This window comes from Pan paniscus, chromosome 3 (assembly GCF_029289425.2).
Source record: "Pan paniscus chromosome 3, NHGRI_mPanPan1-v2.0_pri, whole genome shotgun sequence".
In the NCBI taxonomy this organism is placed as follows: Eukaryota; Metazoa; Chordata; class Mammalia; order Primates; family Hominidae; genus Pan; species Pan paniscus.
In genome coordinates this window covers 91,533,875-91,552,834 of record NC_073252.2, presented here as the reverse complement: position 1 = coordinate 91,552,834, position 18,960 = coordinate 91,533,875, and the positions used below count along the sequence as shown (strand labels likewise).

The window sequence follows — 18,960 nt, the reverse complement described above, 5'->3', positions numbered from 1 at the left end:
GAGAATACATTTCATGTTTCTGGAAAGCTGAAAACATATTCAGAATAATGCTTCAAGATTTTTAAGTCAATCTTTTATGTTACAGATAGTATCTATTTGTCCCAGGTTATCTATCTCTAAATTGGTGGTCGATTTCCCTCCATTTGAGTTTCTGAGTCTTTCTATATTTTGCAGCTTAAAGAACCAGTTATCATTCCACTGGAACTCATTGAATTTGTGTAGGTGCCCAACTCTAATGACTGACATTTAAGAACAAATACTGTGCCTTTGATATACTGTTAAAATCAGATACTGGCACAGTTACAACTCACTAACTTTTGGGAATGGGAGCAGATGCTTTGAAACACTATACTGTACTTCAAACAAGAACGAATGCGCACAGAACTCTACAACCATAAGCCATAAATCTCATGGAATGTATATCTCTGATCTTTTGGTCTGTTTCTCGATGGAGTTTGCTAATGATTTCCTGAGGATCTTTGCAACCAACAGTAGCATTGGGCAAAGGCACTGGGAATACTCTTGCAGTTCACCAATCTCCATCATGTACAAAATTGTGTTGGAAACAATACATTATGGGCCATGTTTGTCAGAAGAGTATTTGTGCCGATTTCTGATAGTAACTTTCAGCAAAATTTAATCTGCATTTTATTGAGTTTTGTGTTTTTGATGTATATTATTTACTCCATGGAAACTACCATGATAGTTCCTTTTTGCTCTACACATCTGTTGCATAAAATAATGCATTTAAATCATCCTATCTGAAGAGAAAGTGCGATTCTGGAATTTTCTGGAATATTCTAAAATATTGAACGGATTCTACCATTTGTAAAAGGTAAACTAAAGCTATAATGTAAATGAATAATTGAGGGCAAAAGCAAGAGTAAAATGAGTATGTAGCTAGGATGCAACTGAATAACAAAGTGAGTGGACATTTACTTGTAGGTCATACCATAATTATCTTGATATATTATAACAACAAAAATTTGGTTTCAAGAGAGCAATTTACTGCTGTTTTCAGTAGTATCAGTAAAACTGTATTATAAACATGAACATTTTAAACATATATCCCCCTGTTTAGTGGAGGATACCCAAAAGTGGTAACACAGGAAGAAGGAATGGAATATATCTACACAGGTTATAACAACAATACTCGTTTGTTCAGTTTCTATAAATACAAAGGTGAAGACCAGATGGTTGTACACAGCATCGTCTAGAACCTGCAGGTCTATAGATGGAGAAAGCCCATATTGCAGGTCACCAGACACCCTACCAGTACAAGATTGGGCCCTTGGCTGTCTGGCAGTACTAACAATCAAACTCAACTATAACGATCAGAAGGTTTTAATCTAATGGAGGTGAGATCACAGTTTAGTGCAATTTTTTTTCAGTGCCTTCATTTAAATATATAAATGGGTTGCCCAAATAGTCACCCTGGCTAAATGCTGCTAAATATATTAGTGCTCCTTCTTATCCTTCTATGAAAAGAAAACTGAAATCAAATGTTAAGATCTTTAATATGATCAGGTTTCTGTGACATAGCTTCACCTTAAATATTAGCTTTACAGCCTGAAAATATAGAGTTTTAATACAGTTTAGTTGGTGAAGTTGTTTTGTACACAGTGAATTTTAGAGGAATATCTTAATATATTGCCCATGTGAAGCTCCTGGTGTTACAAAAAAGGCAGTTTATATTCAACATACTTCAAGTTTAGAATAGCAGAGCATTTTGTAATTTAGAACAAAGGCATGTTCCCTCTAGTAGTTTCTGATATCAACTGCAACTTATAAATTTGCCTTGAGACATGTTTGCAATAAAAATTACAGGTTTTCTGATTCAGCATGTTCCATCATAGCACACTAAGATAGCACCAAAGATGACAAAAATAAAACGACTGAAGCAAAATGAAGTGAACACAAATAGCTTATTACAGAATGAAAAGGCCATTTCAGGAGCCCAAAATAGAAAGGGAGTAACTATTACAAGCGGTCACTTTGTATTTTTCATACTAAGAAGAGTTTAGAACAAGATTAGCAGAAATGCTGTAGCCTATATTATGAGCCTGTAAAGGAAATATAGTAGGTTATTCAACAAATGGTAATCTTCAAAAACTTGTATCTGAAGGTCAAAATCTGAGTGTATAATATTTAGACATGCCTAATCATTGTTTTAAAATGTAAAACAATCATAGAATCATTAATAGGCATCTAATATATACATTAATTTACCATGTCAAATACTGACATTTCTTTTTTAACAATAGACATTTTCTCAGATGATAGAAGGAATGGGAAAATCAGCCGGGCACGGTGGCTCATGCCTGTAATCCCAGCACTTTGGGAGGCCAAGGTGGGTGGATCACTTGAGGTCAGGAGTTCAAGACTAGCCTGGCCAACATGGCAAAACCCTGTCTCTATTAAAAAGACAAAAAAAAAATTAGCTGGATGTGGTGGCATGCACCTGTAATCCCAGATACTCAGGAGGCTGAGGTAGAATTGCTTGAACCCGAGAGATGGAGGTTGCAGTGAGCTGAGATTGCACCATTGCACTCTAGCCTGGGCGACAAGAGCAAAACTCATTCTCAAAAAAAAAAAAAAAAAAAAAAAGAAGAAGGAATGGAAAAATCTAGAGTACTCCAGAGAAGTGTTATCTGTGAACATAGTATTAGTATGTATAACTCATAGTATACTCTGTTTCTCTACCTAACCACATATCTCACATAAAACTCAGTGAATGCTCACTCTGAGAACCCATTAGACCTGAGGTCTCTTCTCTCAAACCCACACTCTTACTCATGCACACAGTAAAAAAATGAGTGTCTATAGCTCTAAGTGGTGGATGATAAAAGAAAGAAAATGCTTTGCTGCTCTAATCAGCCTTATCTTCTTGACGCCTGACTGAGATTATTTTTTTATTCCTGCTACTGTTCTCTGATCAGACTAGCATCAACCTGTGGGTACTGAACAATACTGAGAGCTTACAAGTAAGTTATATTTAGTTATTTGTATGAACAGTACATACACTGAGGTACTCTGTGATTTAGGGCAATTCTGTGAAAATAAATTTTTAAAATTTGAGTGGTTTTAGGTTTCCATAAAATTCTTTCAATGAGAATAATAAACACTGAAACTCTTTTCAAGCATTTAAAATTAATTTGGGGCCAGGCGCAGTGGCTCATGCCTGTAATCCCAGCACTTTGGGAGGCTGAGGTGGGCAGATCACTTGAGGTCAGGAGATTGAGACCAGCCTGGCCAACATGGTGAAACCCTGTCTCTACTAAAAATACAAAACTTAGCTGGGCGTGCTGGTACACACCTGTAATCCCAGCTACTCACGAGGCTGAGGCAGGGGAATCACTTGAACCCAGAAGGCGGAGGTTGCAGTGAGCTGAGACTGTGCCACTGCACTCCAGTTTTGGCAACAGAGCGAGACTCCCTCTCAAAGGAAAATAAAAAATAAAAATAATACAATTAAATTTTTTAAATATTTGATAGTCTATTAGATATATCTGACAGCAATAGCTTTAACATTGAGTAGGTTAGATTTTAAAGTCAAGCATATCTGTCAAATCAGTATTTGATCAGGTTACTACTGTTTTTATATAAAGATTATGATGTTGATGATTCCTCCTTCCACAATGCCTTATTTAATAATTTCTATTGGTATTTTTTTGTGGAATATTTCCCCCCTGGCAGAGTCAGGTGATTCTTTATAAATATTGTTGAAGAAGAATTCATGCACTGAAATAGAATAAATAATGCATGATTTCCCTTCCAAGTATGAGATTGTGTGACTCTATGATACTAAATGGTCATAAATTTCTTCATAGCAAACTCTCTGGGACATTTATACAATTTTATATTAATGAAATAATGTTATATTAAATACGTTGTTAAAAACACATCTCTAAAACTGTCAACTATTTTTTTAAAAAATCTAATGCGTAACCCCTCTGTGGTAAACTTTCACTTATATTTTTTTCCTATTTTCCTTTAACAAGAGAGTAGATGTCACTATCCACATAAAACCTAAATAACTCTCATAAACCTCTCTGTCCCATCTCCATCTTCTTTGTCTTCTAAGATTAAAAACTACATTTAGCCTGGTTGTGTAGAACGCTCATCAATAACTGACAAGAGTGGCCTGACAGCTGGCTTTGGGGAATTTTAAGTCTAATTCCATTTTCTATGGGGTGGAACAAGTCAACTTAAGTTATCACATCAGAGGAGATTTTTCTTCAGGGGGAGAAAAATGGAACGTGGCTGATAGGATAGGCACCAGATGCTTCAGGCAAAAGGGCTAACAGTGGAAAAGAGACAAATAGGGGTATATGACAAGCATCCTCCAACTCAGTTTAGGTTCCCCCCGATTCTCTTCTCCGTTTTCTCCTTTGGATGCTGATTTCAGCAACTGTCAAAGGACAGATATTGTTACAGCCCTGAGAGCTCATTAGCAACCATGTAAATAGCCTGCCTGTCCATTGGTTGTAGCAGCTGAGAGCTGTCCTATGAAGTGCAGTGACCAGTTTTCCAGCATAAAAAGTGATCCAAAATGTGGCATTTAAAGGAACAACTAATATGCCGTGAGGGTGAGAATTAATGTTGTTTAGACCCAAGAAGCAAGTCAAAGTGTTACAAAATGGACTGGGGTGCTTGGGTAAGGCAGGCCATCCCCAAGAGGTACTGCCAACTGACCAGCACTGAGCAAACACTTAGTTTCTAAAAGCATGAATTGTGAAAACATAAACATTTGTGTTTCAATCTTTGGGAAAATTATTTTAACTTCTCCAAAATGCAATTTCTTTCTCTATTGAGCAGAGGAACTAATACTTTTATATTAAGGTATCTAGAGGTTTGAATTAGATATTGTTTATAAGACACTTTTCTTAGTAATTAGCTGTGAGCACTCAATTACCAGTAGTTAAAATTATTGATGTTATTATGATGATTACTATTACTTTGTTCTCTATTATGGTTTCTGGAATTGCCGTATCCTTGTTTCCTATCAATTAGATTCATTCTCAGCTAATCCCCTTCCTTACCTGTGGAACTTTAACTTCCCCACCTCATCTACTCTCATCAAGTTCTGTACATTTTACCTCCTAAATTTTGTAAATCTGTCACCATCTTTGCCTTTCCATGTCTAATAGCCTTGTTATTTCTACCTGGACTATTATTTTTAAGCCTTTCCCTATCTCTGTTCTCACTCACCACTAATCCATTCTTTAGCACAGCTAAACTGTTCTTTCTGATATGCAATCTGATCATACTGCTGCCTTGTTTAAGTACTGCCTATGTACTTCACTACCCTTAGAAAACAGTTTAAATTCCTTAGCCTTCAAGTTCCTTCAAAAATTTGGCTTAAGCCTTTTCTATTTCCATTCTCAGAAACAACCTTTTGCCTTACTCATATTCACAGTATAAGCCAAACACTGTTTCTTCTTTCCTGGCTGTATCACAGGTGCATGTCTTGGTAGATGTCTTCTTGGCATAAGATGCTTCTTTGTCTACCTGGAGAATTCCTTCCTTTCAACATGAAACTTCACTGTCTCTTCAGTGCTCTTCTAACACTTGGAATATGTTCACATTTCAGCATTGTGTTTAGGAATTGTATTTGTTTATTTACCTCATTAGAATATAGATTGCTGGTTCCCATGATTTTTAAAAAACTTCATTTTTGAAATCCAGATCTAGCCCAGGGTCTGGAAAACAGTCAGCAATCAATGAGGCTTACTTGTTTTACGGTGGTCTTCTTCACTAGAAAGATATTTCATTTTGGGAAGTAAGCATTCCCCTGAAACTAGCATGGCATAATAATAGCATTTTAACTATATATTATTAGCCATTCTACAGCTGACTAATCATGGCCAGAAGTATTTGTAGTTAAAAAATCAAAAACAAGGCCAGGCATGGTGGCTCATGCCTGTAATCCCAGCCCTTTGGGAGGCCAAGGCGGGCAGATCACGAGGTCAGGAGATGGAGAGTATCCTGGCCAACATGGTGAAACCCTGACTCTACTAAAATACAAAAACTTAGCTGAGCGTGGTGGTGGGTGCCTATAGTCCCAACTACTCGGGAGGCTGGGGCAGGAGAATCGCTTGAACCCGGAGGCAGAGGTTGCAGTGAGCCGAGATCACACCACTGCACCCCAGCCTGGGCTACAGACCAAGACTCCGTCAAAAAAAAAAAAAAATCAAAAACAAAATAAAAAATCTAAAACTTTTTTATTTTATTATTATTACACTTTAAGTTTTAGGGTACATGTGCACAACATGCAGGTTTGTTACATATGTATACATGTGCCATGCTGGTGTGCTGCACCCATTAACTCGTCATTTAGCATTAGGTATATCTCCTAATGCTATTCCTCCCAATTCCCCCACCCCACAGCAGTCTCCGGTGTGTGATGTTCCCCTTCCTGTGTCCATGTGTTCTCATTGTTCATTTTTAAAGAAATATTTGGCAATTTCCTCTGTGACACAATCAGCTGGGCAAGCTTCATTGAACCTCCAGTGAATTGCCTGTCATAATATTTTGCCACATATGTAAAATAAATAAATTCAGAGGCAAGGCAAATAAAAAGAAAACACAAACAATTAGGACCAAAAAACGTATTTCAAAAAGCCGAGGGTATAGTCTGTGATTCTGGTAGACATAGGACCTGGTACAAAGTAGAATATTTGCTCCTGAAAAAGTTACTTATCTGAGCAGTGCAGACAGAGAAGATAAGGGGTACATGAACTGAGTGATTTTTTCACTGAAATATTGGAAGCAAACTGAAATGGTGAAGAAAATTGCTTAATTGAAATGCTTATAAATATATGAAAGAATTCATGATTTTAGTAGCTAAAGAATCTTGAGATAAGCAGCAGAACAAGTCGAGGACAGTCACCTTTGGCAATGTTGAGGATTACTACAGAAAATTAAATTTCAGGATTGTTTTTCTTGGTTGAATATTTAGATAATGAGGAGGAAGGAGAGTATGTACGCTCTATGTATGGACAAATGGAATAAGCCTTCCACCTTCCTATTTACAGCGTAGCCAATGGCCACTTGTTTTTGAGAAGTCACATTCCTATCTTAGTAGCTCCTTTTCCTTAGTGAAGTTTTCTTAACTACCTCAGACACAAGCTTGTAAAGTCTGATGAAATGTAAAGATATCAAGAGTATACGGTGGGATAAAAAGGACTCCTGATGTTTTCAAGGTGGCTTGGTCCATAATTAAGAGCTCTGTAAAAGCTATTTTTAGTGCCTGAAGGGGTGTCCTTATTTAATGAAAGTAGGCTCAGGAAAGAGTTTTTAGCTTAATAGCACTAAGTTTCCTATTTTAAAAAAGATTAATGTCAAAGTCATGTTAATGGAAGACATAGGGTTCTCTCAGAGAAGATTAGATTGTATAGCCTAAAAGTATTCCTCACGGTGTGGGGTAATTCAGGAGGAACCCAGAGACAGCAATCTCTAATGAAGGAATGTACCAGCACCAAAGTGCTGTGTCTTCCTTCCTGTTATGGTGCCAGAGTCTCTTCCTCCTCAACACAGCAGAAACCTTTGGAAGAGCAAGCTGAGGTCTGAGGCCAGCACGGTAGAATGATACCAGGCAAGGCAGAGGGTTAGGACTCCATTTTGGGAAATGGAGAGAATTTTTCAAATGAAGCCTTCTGGATGGAGAGGGTGCCATAGGAGGAACAAAGAGGGTTAGAGATTTACGGAGGGTCAGAAGATGGGCACCTCCATGTGGAATGCTTGAATAAGGTCTAAATGATGCAGCCTTTTCTAGTCGCTCCATTCTGTCCCTTTCCCCACTCCTGTCCTGAGTCTTTCATCTTCCCCCTAACCCTCCTCATATGGCACAACAGAATACATTAGATAAAAGACAGCCTCAGGTCCTTCTGCTTTGAACTCCTTTAGAGTGTCTATTTCATTTAAATTTTTTTAGAACTGTTTAGCCACCAGAATATAAAATGTGTTTGTTCTAGAAAAAGTGCGCAGCAAGATTCATGAGAAGGGCACATCTACCTGGCAGAACACGGTCCTCCTGTGGTAGATTAGATTACAAAGTGTGGGAATTACAGACCAGCAGATGACCCTGAAGTCTACCCTGACAGACTTGGGAATATTTTCTGCACTCTCTCCCTACGAAAGTATTCTGGGTCAGCCCTACCCACCATGTGGTACAGTCAGATGGTCACAGGTAAAATTGTAAGTTTATGTAAAGTAGATGCCCTTGGGAAGGGTAGATGTCATGGACTACTTAGGGGAACATCCCCTCGCATTAAAAAGATCTGCACTTTCCTTACAAACTTAGGAGTTAGTTCAGATATGTGGACATAGCAGGCCATTTTAGAGAATCTAAGGGAAGATGGAAATGCTGCACGTCTTACTGCTGTTGGCTATAACCAATAAAAATGATTGTTAAACTCTCTGCGAAATGATGGTGTTATACAGATGCAAGAGAACAGTCATCTGAAAATCCGACTGGCTTGTCTGACTTACTGACCCACATTACAAGCTAGAAACTAATTGTGTCACATCATGAACACTGAAATGTGGCAGACACTGTATTTTTCTACCACAAACCTCAAAACTCTGACAGTGTTGACAGAAATATCATTTATGACCCTTTTCTCTATTTTAAATGGCTATTAGTTAAATAAACAAATATTTGGTATATATTAATATTTAATAATAAATACATTATAAAATAAATATACATGTATATACCATGAAAGGCCATTTTAGATATATTATATTTAATATATGTGTATGATACCTAATAAAATATATATTATAATATATAAATTATTAAGCAAATCTTCACTATAAAAGGTCCTAGTATTCTGTACATTCAATTATCCTGCAGTTTTCCTGTGCATGGTAAAAAGCATGTGCAGCTTCTTTTTTATATATCATAAAAAAGCTGCAATACTTATTTATCTCAAGACACTAGGAAGAAGTATGAAATTATCCTAAATTTTATGGTCAGCATTTTACAATGTTACCGCTGATTATAGGATGATGGTAAAATTTATGTTAAGATGATATCTTCAAATAATGCAATAGATTTCAGTAGTGAAATAGGGGATTTTCATATTCCTATATTCTTGAAAATTCAGGAAGGACTTCACTAATTCCCGTTAATTTCCCTGGAAGGATCACATTTTTAAATGGTGTTAACAAAAACATACTAAAATAATCATAATACCAGAGAGTTGAAAGAGTTACCAGAGGCATTACATAATATGATTAGGTAGATTAAGGCACATAAACCAGTCCCTAAAACGGACTTCATGTTTTTTTTAATAAGATACTTCAGTGACTTGGAAAACTTAACACAAGGGAGTCCTTACTTGTACATAGCCCCAAAATCTCCTGTTTCACAGAAAACACTATTTTGTTCTCAATGAAAATGGAAAATACCTGCATACCACCTCTGGTATAATATTTCTCTATGTAATAAAACACTTCTTTTTCATTTTCCTCCTTTAGCCTTCTCTTTGTCAAATTAAATACTAAATTATTTTAGTTGTTATCCATAAGATATATTACTTCCATTTTTAGACTGTTATTAACTAAACCATTTTTTTCTCTTGTATTTTAGTTTTTGCATAATTTGTGAACCTTCTAAGTAGGTCATGGTAGTCTTTACAAGGCTTGAACAACTTACATGCTGCTAGGTGACTCTGGTCATTTTAAAAATAAACACTAATGCCACATTTCAAATTTATAATTGACAGATGGTTTATACTGAAATTATCATAGGTATACACAAATATACAAATACAGTTTTTTTTCCATCTCTGAGTGATTATCACATATTCGTCCCTATTAAACTTCATCGTACTTCTAATCACCTTGTTTTATTTGTAAAGGTCCTTATACATTCTTACAGTGGAGTTCTAGTCAATAATCACCCCTACTCAATATAGAGTAATCTGCATATTTAATAAGCTTACTCCCTATTCCATACTTCAAATTAACATTGAAAATGTTAATTAGAATCAAGACCAATGCTGACTTATGGGAAAAAATTATTCAATATACCCTCCAAGGCTGACATTGAAATATTATTGATCACTACCTTGCATATGGCCTACTAACAAGCTCTGAAACAATAATACATAATAATACTACATGAAACAATGACCCAAATGAAATACAGTGTGAATTAAAATGAGGAATCAATAATAATTTGTGATTTTTTTCCTCTATAAGATCTTTTGAGGAGCTCAAAAACATTAATCATACTATCAAAAATTTCATAGTGGGAAATAAAAGACTAGGAGAAATAAGTTACCATGAATAAGTGTAGGCTAATTTAGTAGCCTATTTAAAGACCCAGTGAAACATTACTGTCAAAGTAAGGTAGAAGGTCACAGTTTCAGTGAAGTATCTAATGAATATGACAAAAACCAAAAATCCTGGCTCTTCATAACACAGGAACAGGGGACCAAGTTTCTACTGATAACTCAACATTTTCCAAATGCAAAAGATACATTCCTCTTCTCAGTCCAGTAGGTCTGTGAATTTCTCAAAATAAATATTTCTTTTAAATTTATCTCACACCTTGTTTATTAAGATATCTCATTGGTATAGTTGATATAAAAGTTTATGCCTGAAGAGACATGGAAAATAACATCATTCAAACTGTGGAACAAATATTTGTGCAGTGAGCGAAGAATTGGATCACTTTTTTAAAAGACGAAAAACTGAAGTGCAAAGTGGTTTGAGTTCATGTCCTTTGTAGGGACATGGATGAAGCTGGAAACCATCCTTCTCAGCAAACTATTGCAAGGACAAAAAACCAAACACCGCATGTTCTCACTCATAGGTGGGAATTGAACAATGAGAACACATGGACACAGGAAGGGGAACATCACACTCTGGGGACTGTTGTGGGGTGGGGGGAGGGGGAGGGATAGCATTAGGAGAAATACCTAATGCTAAATGACGAGTTAATGGGTGCAGCACACCAACATGGCACATGTATGCATATGTAACAAACCTGCACGTTGTGCACATGTACCCTAAAACTTAAAGTATAATAATAAAATAAAAATAATTTGCCTTATTTTTTAGTAGGAGAAAAGAGACTTGAACCTAAGTCTTCAGTCTCCTTTAATAGTATTCTTCTGCCAAACAGCTCTGCCTGCCAACTCCAGTCTTGCTGATTTTCATCACTACTCTTCCCACATTAATTTCACAGAAGGATGCTCCATACTCAAACTACGTCCTCCACAATGACTGATTCAGAATGATTCAGAGAAATTATCCTCTATTCTCAAGTAGGTGATATTTCCTTTTTGAGAAATTTCAGCAAAAGTTGATATTAAATGCATATCTTGATGCCTGAGAGCCAGGTCTTATTAACTGTTATTTTGAGATTATAAATGCCCGAACTGTTTTGCAAATGTGCTCCACACTCCCAAGACAACAGCAAATCTTGAGAACTCTGTAGCATCCCTCTCAGAAAATTACAATCGTCATCTGAATAAAAGCAGCCCACCAGCCAGCTTTAGACCTTATTCCTTGCCTTCCTCACCACTTGCTATTAGCTAGGGTATCTGGCTCTTATTTAGCATCATCCCTCTTTAGCATCTGGGCTTGAGAAATGGAGGCTGCAGTACGTGTGTGTGTGTGTGTGTGTGTGGGAGTGGAGGAGAGAGCCATTAAAATAAATTAAATATCTTCAGATGACAGGAACTATGGAGGAACTAAAAGCATCAGAGAATTGATGGGGTCAAACAGATACTTAGCAGTAGAGTGTGGAGGGCAGCATACCAACATCACTGGCATGATGGAGAGGCTAGGGAAAGAAAAATAGGACTGGAAATAGAGAACTAGAAAAAGAAAATAAGAAGATATGACAAAAAAGGATTTTTTTTTTCAGATTTGCCTTTCAACTTAAGATATCTGTTATTCAGGTTTTCATGTGAGTATCAGTTTTATCTCACACCTTGTTTATTAAGATATCTCATTGGTATAGTTGATATAAAAGTTTATGCCTGAAGGGACATGGAAAATAACATCATTCAAACTGTGGAGCAAATATTTGTGCAGTCAGCGAAGAATTGGATCACTTTTTTAAAAGACGAAAAACTGAAGTGCAAAGTAGTTTTAGAATTTGCCTTATTTTTTAGTAGGAGAAAAGAGACTTGAACCTAAGTCTTCAGTCTCCTTTAATAGTATTCTTCTGACAAACAGCCCCGGCTGCCAACTCCAGTCTTGCTGATTTTCATCACTACTCTTCCCACATTAATTTCACAAAAGGATGCTCCGTACTCAAACTATGTCCTCCACAATGACTAAGCAGTATACTCCAAGCATAGGTTCTTTTTTTAACCATATCTATAAGTTTGTGGTGGATAGAATTTATTTATCCAGCAGACTTCAGTAAGGGAAGAAAGTAACAGAAAATGGAGAAGAGACAGGAATTTATATTCTTGAGCACAGCACTTAACAGGTTTCTAGGCTTAAAGGAGCAAGATTGGGAAGAAAGAGAAAAAGAGAAGGATTTGATTTGTCTAGAATGATTCATCTTGTTCAGAAGAAGATTATTTTAGAAGCTGTGGAAGATTATAAAATTGGTAAAGTTTTTGTCCTGGTGAGCTCAGTGTAAACAGAGTCTATGGAAATGCTAACATAGCCCTGTTCCTGGGAGCCACAAACTGTGAGACAACTTTTAATTAAATGCTCACTGAAAGGTGGCTTTGAAAGACCAATATACTTCTAGGAAGTTTTAATTTTTTTCCAAAACAGAGACAAAATTCTGTCTATGACATCGAGATAGCTGTACGTTTGGGAAACATCCATCACTGTAGTACTTAAGTGCTAGGACAAGTAAGCCATTTCAACACTAACAATAGAGAGTAAGGAGATGAATGTCTTCCTCTGCTGCAGTGCTTGTGTGTTCTGGAGCTAAGCCTATACAATTCTGTACTAAAATGAAACAGAAAGGCAGTATGAGCCAGCCCTCGCTCACTTCATCCACCTTCATTTTGGCTCCTCCTAATAAAGTGTGCAATTCCCTACTGAGAGCTATAAAAAAGACTCCTACTGGAAGACTGAAGAGTGAGTGGGTGACACAAAGGATACTTAGAGAGCATACCATTTTGGGTTTCCTCTCTTATCCTGGAATAATAGGACAAAGAAATGGCTTTCATATTTCTATCTAATTTTTTAAATGGGGTACACATACAAGTCATGGAGTTTCACACTCTCAGGTCAGATTCTAAAAAATGTCTTTCTAGTTCACTCAGTGAGTGAATATTTACTTGTAACCCACTAAGTACTCACACAATACACTACATAAGGCACTGAACTGGTACAAAGATGATAAAACAACCCTCAAGAATATGCATTTTAATAGGGAAGTAAAACAAGTAGAATAGTATTCCAATACAGGGTGTAAGTGAGGTAGATGTGAAGTGGTTCAAAAAAGGGAGACACTAAATATAGTTATGAATATGTGGCAAGGCTATATTTGAGTATTTGAGCTGTGTATTATGAGAGGGCTAAATAAAGGTGAGTTAGGAGAGAAAACTTGCCTGGCAAATATATATCCTGACCCAGGGGTCTTGCCAGTCTCTATTAGTAGCAACCTGATCTCAGTGCTAGTTAGTCACTAGCTAAGGTGAGATAACAGAGTGAATCATTCTCCCAAGACCTTATTTATGCCTAAATTCAGATAAGGCTTGCAGATGCATCAGATTTTTGTTTGTTTATTTTGCTTTTATCTTTGGGGAAAATGAGAGGATTAAGCAGCAGGGCAAAAAGACAACCCTCAGCAAGACAGACTGTAAGGTAGGATGGTGACATCTGTGTCAGAAACAGTAGTTCCATAAGCAAGAAACATTGAGATTTAGGTGAATCAGGTCAAAGGAACAATTAATATATAGAATTGTGGACAAAATGACAAAAATACCATCAAAATGGGGGCAGAGAGAAAGACAGGCCAAGGAATCTATATGAGTGCCTAGAGAAAATGTAGAAGAATGGAAGCAAATGTTAGGTAGGTGCTGTCCATGGACTGTGTTATATTATTCATGCCTTTTTTCACTTAATCTTTACACTAAACACTACACTAAACCTATGAAGTTGAATCTATCCCTTTTTTACTCTTAGGAAAATATGGTTTATAATAATTATGGAATCCTGACAAGGTCATTGAGCTATTAAGTGGCAAAGAATTCGAATGCAGATTTGTTTGAATCCAGTCTCCCGTTACTGACTTGCATACCACATAACTTAGAAATACCTGGAAGTAACTTAGCTAAACATACTGCTGCCATTTATTCTTTTCTGCAAAGCTCTCTTTATTTCCTAAGAAATTTATAGTAACCCTTATGGATGCCATTTATTCATTTATTTATTTCATACAATAAAGGTTTAGCGTATTTGTAATTAGCATACAATATGTTCCCCTGGTAAAAAGTTATAGTGCTAGATTGCCTGGGTTTACTACCCTAGCTTTAGTTTCATCATCTATAAAATAGAGATGATAATAACATATCTCTCATGGGGCTATTACAAAGACTAAATGAGAAAACCCATGCAAAGTATTTAGAAAACTAGCTGTCACATAGCAAGCACTCAAGAAATGTTAGCTGCTCTTATTCATACTATTGTTAGGTACTCTGAGAGGCACTCTAGCAGTGCCTCTCAAGATGGATATAACATAGTCTTTGCTTTTGAAGAACTTAAAATCGCAAAGAGAAGGCACATGTGTAGTAATGGCTAATTATGCCTGGGAAAATGGAAGATACCGGAAGAGAAGGGGGTTTTGAGTGATTTCAGGGAGAGAGAAGAGCATGTAAAGCTCCAGAGAGGCATGCAATGTCCCATAAGAGTCTAGCTTGACTGTAGCATGAAAAAGTGAGAAGGAGTTTGTTGGTGCCCCTGGACAGAAATGTGGGTGGAAAAGAAGGGCTCAATATGCTTTGCTAATGGAGTTGTATTCATCTTTATTGGATGAAGTAATAATAAAGTTTTTCAAGCCAATTTTGAGGATGGGAGAAGGTAACAGTCTGGACTCCACACTCCAGTGGATAAACTCTATTGGGAAGAGAATGGAGAGAGAGGAACAATAGTTAAGGTAAGGGAAAAGAAACTAAGATGTGAAGCAGCAGGCAGGGACAGTCATGATATTTTATTGACTCGAATCAATAAAGGGAAGAAAATCAAGTAGAAAATCAAGACTTGGAGAAAAAGATGGAGAAGAAATAGAAGCAGGGAATATAGTTAGCCTCTACCTTGTTTTAAAAATAGTTGTTGAAATGAATGATGTAATCCACTAAACAGGCTAATAAAGAAAAATTACCTGAGCATACCAATCAATAAAAAATGAAATCATTTGTCAAAATCCAACACCTATTCATGACGAAAAACACATGGAAAACTAGGAATAGAAGATAACTTCCTCAATTTGAGAAATAATATCTACAATAAAAAACTTTACAGATAATGCAAGATCAGGAACAAAGCGGAGATATTCACTCTCACTACTCTTAATTTGACATAGTATTGTAAATTCTATCCAGCAAAGAAAAGGCAAAATAGAAAATAAAAGGTATCTGGATGAGAAAGAAAAATGATACAACCACCTGACTTTGTAAATGGCATAAGCTATACCTAGAAAATCCAAAGAATCTACCAAAAACTCCTAAAACGAATAAAGGAGCTTAGTAAGTTTACAAATTGTACCTAGGAAATCCGAAAGGATCTACCAAAAACCCCTAGAAGTAAGATATGAGCTTAGCAAGATTACAAGATAAAATCAGCAGACAAAAAACAATTGTATTTCTATATCCTAGTAATGAATATGTGAAAATTAAAATTAAAAATTCAATTACTATGATTTTAATACTTGTGTTCCTTCCAGAGTTCATATTGAAATTTAATCCCTAGTTCAACAATATTAAGAGGGGGACCTTTAGGAGACAATCAGGTCATAAAGGCTCTGCTCTCATGGCTGGGATTAGTTCCTTATAAAAAAGCTTGATGGAATGAGTTTGGCCCCTTTTGACCTTCCATCTTTTCTGTCATGTGAGGAGATAGAACAGCAGTCAAAGTACCATCTTGGAAGCAGAAACCTGGCCCTCACCAGACTCTCAACCTGCTGGCACCTTGATATTGGACTTCCCAGCATCCAGAACTGTGAGGAAATAAATTTCTATTCTTTATAAATTACTCAGACCTAGGTATTTTGTTATAGCAGCACAAATGGATCGAGATACCAAGAACGTTTGTAATCACTGAGAAAAAGAAATACTTAGGCACAAATCTAACAAAACATGTACAGGACTTGTATAATGAAAATTATAAAGTGCTGATAAAATAAATCAAAGATCTAAATAAGTGGGGAGACATATGTTTACAGATCGGAAGACTCATCATATTAAAAATGTGAATTCTCTCTCCAATTTATTTAATGCAATTACTGTCAATATTTCAGCAATATTTTTGTAGATATAGACAAGATTATTCTATAATTTATAATAAAAAGACAAAGGAACTAAAATAGCTAAAATGATTCTGAAAAAATAGGTGGGAAGAATCACTCTACTCAAACTACAGTAATCAAAACTGTGTTACCGGCAGAGGGATAGACAACATAGATTAATGAAACAGGGTAGGAACACAGAAACAGACTCACATAGTATGGCCAACAGATTTTTTTTTTTGTACAAAGGTGCAAAACAATTCAATGAAGAAAGGATAGTCTTTTCAGCAATGCTGCTTGAGCATTTGAATATCCATAGTGAAAAATTGAACCTAAACGTTGCACTTTATACAAAATTAACTCAAAATGCATCAAATATGTAAATGTGTAATGTAAAACTATAAAACTTTTAGAAGAAATAGGAGAAAATCTTCATGACCTTGGACTTATTGAAGAGTGCTAGACATGAAACCAAAAGCACAATCCATAAAATGAAAAAATTGATACATTGCACTTCATCAACTTCTAAAACTTTTGTTCTATGATGAACCCTATAAAGAGGATGAAAATACAAGCTACAGACTAGGAGAAAATATTTGCAAACCACCTATATGACAAAGCCTTTGTGTCTGGACTATGTGAAGAACTCTTAATAGTAAACAACCCAATTAGAAAATAGGCAAAAAGCATGAAAACACCTTTCATGGAAGAGGATAAGGATTACAAATGAGCCCATGAACAGATGTTCAATACCACTACACAATAATAAAATACAAATTAAAACCACAATGAGACATCACCACATACCTATCAGCAAGGCTAAAAAAAAAATCATACCACCAAATGCTGACACAGATGCAGACACCCTTGATCTCTCATACAATGCAGGTGGAAACAAAATGGTACAGCCACTCTGGAAATTAGTAGGGCAGTTTCTTAAAAACCAAATATATACTTAACACATGACCGAGCAATTGTATTCCTGGGCATTTATACCAGAGAAACAAACAAACAAAAAATCCACAGAAAACTGCCATGTAAGTGTTCTTAGAAGCTTTATATGTAATAGCCCAAAACTTGAAACAATAAAAATGTCATTCAGTAAGTAAATTGCTAAACCAACTGTGGTACATCCATACCATGGATTATTACTTAGCAATAAAAAGCAATGAACTATTACATACAACAACTTGGATAGATCTCAAGGATATTATGCTGAATCAATAAGAAAGCCATTTTCGAAAGGCCACATACTCTGATTCAATCCTATATTACACTCTTGAAACGCAAAACTTACAGAAATGGGGAACACAGTAAGTTACCAGAGGTTGGGGTTGGTAAGGAAGGGTGAATGTGACTATAAAGGGGTAGAATGAGAGAGATCTTTGTCGTGATGGAATAGTTCTGTATCTTGATTGCAGTGGTGATTATAGGAGTCTACATATGTAATAATATGTCATAGAGCAATTTGCACACATTGTACCAATGTCAATTTCCTGGTTTTAATTTTGTAGTATAATCACTTAATATGCAAAAATTCAGGGAACTGAGAGAAGAATACATGACACTGCTCTGTACTATATCTTTGAAACTTCCTGTGCATATATAATAATTGCAAAATTAAAAGTTATAAGAAAGTTTGTCCAAATATTAACAGAACTTACTGCCCCATGACAGTTTATGGATTATTAATGCTTTGTCCTTCGACATCTTTTTGTACTTTCCTATTTTCTCAAAACAGCCTGTTTTTTTTTTTTTTTTTACAATCAGGAAAAAAATGCATTCAAATGGAATAAAAATAAGTCTAACTTCTTTGTTGATGGCTCAAAGCTAAAAGTGAGAGGCAGATGGGGCCCACGAATAGTAGACCTTGAGATGCAACTTTTCTGCAAAATTGCATGTGAAACGCAGCCTAAACAGAGTCATTTCCAGAATTTCCTCATTAATCACTGTCTTCTTTTTTACTTAGTTAGCTAAAACATAGTAAGCCACATCTTCTCTTTAAATATCTTAAACAAAATTAACTGAGGCAATATTCTTACATCCACTACAAAAGTAAATGTTAGCCTAGAAATATGAAGTTTCTGAAGCCAAATTTCTAAGTTACCCTTAATCCTCTAGTATTATCAAATTAAGTAGCCCTTGAAAAAAGTAGAGACATAGTCGTATCAAGTAGAGACATACTAGTTAATTGCTGTAAATATACATGCATTAGACACCTTTAACGGCCTCCCATGCATGCCTACATTTTCTCTCTCCCACATGTCCTCCTCTCCAGAGATAAAGTTGTCTTTCTACAACAATGTCACTCTCCATTACCTCCAGGAAAAATTCCAAATTCCTTAACAAGTCTTACCATGCCCTCGATGATTTAGTCCCACCTTCCTTTTCTTTATAGAGCATCTGTCACTTGCTATCCTTCCCTCTGTCTCCAGGCTTTAGTACCAGATTTGGTGATGCTTGAATTTCTAAGCATAATTAGATCATACTCACCTGTGAACACTTAGAAAAAAATTGCTCAA

The 18,960-nt window shown here is 36.1% G+C and overlaps 1 protein-coding gene across 5 annotated transcripts in view; it reads right to left on the bottom strand.

Moving 5' to 3' along the window:
• GRID2 (glutamate ionotropic receptor delta type subunit 2) overlaps positions 1-18,960 on the bottom strand; it is a 1,507,251-nt gene that overhangs the window by 283,322 nt on the left and 1,204,969 nt on the right. The window lies entirely within an intron of this gene.